Consider the following 5,541-nt stretch of genomic DNA (forward strand, 5'->3'; position numbering starts at 1 on the left):
GAATGAATGGAAACCCAAAATCTCTGTAAATGTTTATGAAAATTAATAAAATATAGAAAAAAAAGGAATCATTAAACGAAGATGAAAGGAGTATATAGAGTCACTGTGCCAAAAAGAATTGACTGACACAGAAGAATTTCATGAACAACATATGATAAAGAGGTAAGGGTGATGAAGGAGGAAGTACAGGCTTCTCTGGTGGACTAGGCAAACAATAAAGCCCCAGAAATTGATGGAATTGACATATTTCAACAAATAGATGCTGACCTGGAGGTGCTCACCAGATTGTGCCAAGAGATCTAGAGGACAGCTACCTGGCAAATTGACTGGAAGAGATCAATATTTGTTCCCATTCCAAAAAAAGGTGACCTGACAGAGTACGGAAATTATAGAACAATATCACTAATATCACACACTAGCAAAATTCTGCTGAAAATTATCCAGAAACGACTGGAGTAGTACATTGACAGAGAACTACCATAAAAACAATGAACGTATTCAGAACGAAATTAAATTCGATTTAATTTTAATGCTGTCTTTTTATATGTATTTATTGTTCATAATATTGAAAGCTATTTCCTGCATGTGTTCCCTTTAGAACTCAATTAACACTGGTTTATCCCCTACTACGAACTATATTAACATTAATAACTGAGAATAAATTAGTGTTTGCTCTTTATGAATATGCTAAATGACTTACTGTTATTATTCCTACTTCTTTTTCCAATGTATTCCAATTAAAAGCTATCAATGCTTGTGTTTCCTAGCAATTTTATTTTTATATTCATATTCAAATGAACACCATTCTGAAATACATATTTTTCCAAACTAAAAAAAAAAATTGCAAGCTGGGTTTAGAAGAGGTTGTAGCACTAGAGACAATGTCAGATGGATCTTGGTAGAAAGCAAAGAGTATCAGAGGAATGTCTATTTATGTTTCATTGACTATGCAAAGGCATTTGATTGTGTGGATAACAACAAATTGTGGTTAACCTTGAGGAGAATGGGAATCCCAGAACACTTGATTGTGTTCATGCGAAACCTATACTAGGGCTAGGTAGTAGTCATCAAACAGAACAAGGAAAGACTGCATTTAAAATCAGGAAAAGACTGTCACTGTGTCAGGAGTGTATCCTGTCTCCATACCTTTTCAATCTATATGCAGAACATATATGGGAAGTTGGGCTTTATAACAAGGAATGTGGCATTAAGATTGAAGGAAGATCATAAAAAACTTACATTATGATACAACCTTGCTTGCTGAAATGGAGTAGGACCCTAAGTGCTTGCTGTTGAAGGTCAAGGACTATAGTTTTCCATATGAATTGAACCTCAACATCAAGAAGGCAAAGATTCTCACCACTGGACCAATTGAAAGCACCATGATAGATGGAGAAGAGATTGAAGTTGTTAACTAATTGTTAATAACAGATTGCTTGGCTTCACAATCAACACTCTAGGCACCAGCAGTCAGGAACTCAAAAGACAAATTGCATTAGGTAAATCTGCTGTCAGGGACCTTTCCAGAGTCCTGAGAAGCAATAATGTCAGCCAAGAGTCTACGGTGTGCCTAATCCAGGCCATGGTCATCACAATTAATTGCAATGCATCAGAGAGCTGGACAATGACTAAAGATGACAGAAGAAAAACCAATGCCTTCAACTTGTGGTTCTGGAGAAGAGTCTTGAACATATGGACCACCAAAGAAACAAATAAATCCGTCTTGAGGAAGGTGAAACCGAGTTTCTCCTTGGAGGCTAGAATTTTGAAGCTCCATCTCAAATACTTTGTGCACGTGGCCAGGAGGGACCAATCCTTGGAGAAGGACATCGTTCTTGGAAGGATGGACAGATGGCACAGGATAGGAAGACCCTAGATGAGATGGATTGATATAATAACTGGTGAAATGGGGTTAGGTATATTGGAATCAGTGAGACTGGCTCAGGACAGGGCAGGCTTCAGAGCTCTTGTACATATGGTCGCTGTGCGTCTCAAACAACTTGATGGCACATAACAACAACAACATCAATATAAATTTATGAATATAAATATAAAAATATATAAATATCCTGCCACTCCAGTGGGTTGTCAGAGGCCTAGTGCCAAGGAAGGGCACTCTGGTGGCCTAGTGGCAAGAAGCTGTGCTGCAATCCCAAATGCAGGTGGTTCAAGGACACCAGCTGCTCTTCTGGAGAAGGTTGGGTAATTTCCTCCTGTGAGATTAATTGCCTCCAGGTCAGGAAAGGGTCAACAACAACAAGAGAGCCAAAAGAATTGTGCTGCCAACTCAAAGGCACTCAGTTTGAATCTACCTGCTGCTCCACTGGAGAAAGATGGACAATCTCTTCATTTGATTTACAGCCTATGAAAATCTCCTAAAGAGACAATTATTAGTTCTGACTCCATGGTACATAACAATTCACAAGGAAGAAGATGTTGGTGGATTCCAACTGCTTTCTTTTGGATTAGCAATGCAACTCCTTATTATTTAGCCAGCAGAGCTTATGAAGTTGCATTACCAACCTGAAGGCAGGCATTTAAATTCTAAAAGCTCTTTTACATGAGAAAGATGGGACAATAAATTCATTATCTGATTTATTGCCCATAGTGCATGTAATCTCAGCTCTGGTTTATATAAAGAATTTGAGCAGAGCTCCAAAATACCTCGTCATTTGGCCAGGGAGTGCTCAGCCTCAGTTGCCTTATCAGTTAGTCTACTCTAAGTGTGCTGTATTCTGTATTGTACATAAGATCATCTAAGGCCTGTTATGTTTTGGTAGTGGATGGCCAATCATCTTCCTAATCTGTCTTAATTTAGATACTTCTCTTTAGAACAATATCTGTCTTGCTAGAGTTATGCCTCACTAGACATGGCCCTTCCTCATTTTCTTGAAGACCTTATATAATTTAGAACTGGTCTTACTAAAGAAACACTAAATTTGGCCACAGAGTTGCAGAATATAAAGTCACTGTATGTAGAAAATTCTCTTGACTCTCTCAGGAATAACAATTAATTAAAAAAAAAAAAGGTGACTCAGGCTATTTTGGGGATGAGAGAGAGACCAGAAAAAGTCTTAGAATGATTTATCTCCCAGTGAAGAATATTACTTGAGTAAACAAATAATAATTTTTCTGAAATGTCAGTTACTGGAGAACTTTAAATGTTAGTTGCTGAAGAACTTTTCAGTTACTCTGACAAAATTTTAACTATATGGTAGTATTGGGGATAAAAAAATGAAAAACATAGAACTGTGAAAAAATAAAAAGTTCTCCCAAGTTGATGTGAGCATTTACATTATCTTACCATTCATTTTGTATTCTATAGTTTATTTCCTTCATTCTTTTTTTTTGTTTTCCCATCAATAAAGCTCTAATTATTTTCAAATCCAAAATATGCTTAGTTCTATGTCAATGAGTAGGAATGACATTCACTTCCTAAACAACGTGCCTCTGGAAACTCTGAACTTTTTGTTTGTCAATAGCTTTCTAGGATTTGTTTTCTTTTTTTAAAAAAAAATTTGTAATTTTTTTCATGTTTATTAATTTTAATGAACGTTTACAGAGATTTTGAATTTCCATTCATTCATTGTTGCACTTTTCTCCCCGCCCATTCCTCCCCCCACCCCCAAGTTCGTTCCTCTCTTTGAAAAGTAAAAGAAAAATTATTTCATTGTTCCCAACACCCCAACCCCCAACCCCCAGTCACCCTGGTCCCCCAAGTACACTCTACGATGCAGCCTTTATTCTGGACTTTTGTCATAACCATAATACCCAATCACATATCGCTTTTAAACTGTTCTCTCCCTCATCTGTTTCAGCAGTATACATAATTTATCCACTTTTTCTCAGTCTCACTCCAACTCTGATGTCAGTCCCATTCTACAATAGTGGCACCATGCAGCACCTGTCATTTCGTGACTGAGATATTCCGTTCAGCATAATGTCCTCCAAGGTCACCCATTTTGTATACTATTTCACGAGTTCTTTTCTTTTTTTTTTTTTTAGAAACTTATTTAGAATTAAAGCAAATACTTCAGTATCACAAACACAATATTAAACTTAAATATAATGCTAATTTGGAGTGAGCATGTATTTGCACAATTACAACATGCGGACACACCCAGGAAGTAGGGACACCTGGAGTGACCAGGCCTCCTGTGATGGCGACTGGGGTCAGTAGTCCTCTCCGGAGCAATCTCTCTCAAGCGTGTCGACTATGAAGCAGGTGCCAGGTCTCTTGGGGATAAGGGGATGCCCTGGTCTCACAATATCAAAGCCCAGAAAACTGAAGGTCCGGAGCAAGGCGGCTCTGTCATCAGATGAAGACGTCGTCCATGCGGAGCTGCTCCTCGGCAAACTCAAGGAGAACTGTGAGACTATTTTTGCTCCCCTCCAGCAGGGCACCACAGGGGAGCTTGACGTAGAGGCTGCTGCTGCTGAGCACAGCCCTCCAGGTGATGTGTTTGGTATCTGTGAGCCTGGACTGGATATTAGAATTCTCGTCTTCTCGCCTTCTCTGCACCAGTCCTTCTCGCAGCGAAGCCCTATACACCAGAAGACAAGATGTCCAGCAAAAGGGCCACGGCCAAGACCACCAAGAAACGGCCACAGAGGGCCACTTCCAATGTTTTTGCAATGTTTGACCAGTCCCAGATCCAGGAGTTTAAGGAGGCCTTCAACATGATTGACCAGAACCGCGATGGCTTCGTTGACAAGGAGGAACTGCACGACATGCTGGCTTCGCTGGGGAAGAACCTTACAGACGAGTACCTGGAGGGCATGATGAGTGAGGCCCCGGGGCCCATCAACTTCACCATGTTCCTCACCATGTTTGGGGAGAAGCTGAACGGCACCGACCCTGAGGATATGATCCGAAATGCCTTCGCCTGCTTTGATGAGGAAGCCTCAGGCTTCATCCACGAGGATCACCTCCGGGAGCTGCTTACCACCATGGGAGACCGGTTCACTGATGAGGAGGTGGACGAAATGTACCGAGAGGCACCCATTGATAAAAAAAGGCAACTTCAACTATGTGGAGTTTACCCGCATCCTTAAACATGGAACCAAGGACAAGGACGACTAGGCCACCCCTACCTCTCCCCTGTACCCAGGTCCCTATCCTAGCACCTCCCCTCCACACTCACCTCTGTTCTGTGTCTCTGCCCACGACTCCAAAAGACCCAATTAGGGGATCATTCCTCTGAGGAATAGGGCCCTAGCTCCCCATGCAGTAAGGGCTAGTACCTGGGCAGTGCCAAGTAGACACTTGGTCACCTTAAGGCACACATTCCCCCCATGACCCAGAGACCCTGAAAGCTAGAAGTCGTCATTGGCTTAGCCAAGGAGACCATCATCCAGAGATGTTCCGGAAGGACAAGACTTAGACGGACCAGGAGAAGGTTCCTCAACGGAGCTCTGGGCTTCCACCTAGGAGGAAGGTGCCTTGTGCCACCTCAGGCGTGTCCCCATGCAGGGTGTGAAAGCCCTTTCCCAGCCACTGCCACAAACATAAACCTCACCAGGGACCCTCCCCTACACCCT

The 5,541-nt window shown here is 41.5% G+C and overlaps 2 pseudogenes; one reads left to right on the plus strand and one right to left on the minus strand.

The window, feature by feature from the left end:
* Nucleotides 1-4,173: 4,173 nt before the first annotated feature.
* Nucleotides 4,174-5,541, minus strand: part of LOC102856476 — a 1,928-nt pseudogene continuing 560 nt past the window's right edge.
* Nucleotides 4,564-5,083, plus strand: LOC102856063 (annotated as a pseudogene).

Source organism: Elephantulus edwardii, unplaced genomic scaffold (assembly GCF_000299155.1).
Source record: "Elephantulus edwardii isolate Elephantulus edwardi_28Jun2011 unplaced genomic scaffold, EleEdw1.0 scaffold01062, whole genome shotgun sequence".
Classification (NCBI taxonomy): domain Eukaryota; kingdom Metazoa; phylum Chordata; class Mammalia; order Macroscelidea; family Macroscelididae; genus Elephantulus; species Elephantulus edwardii.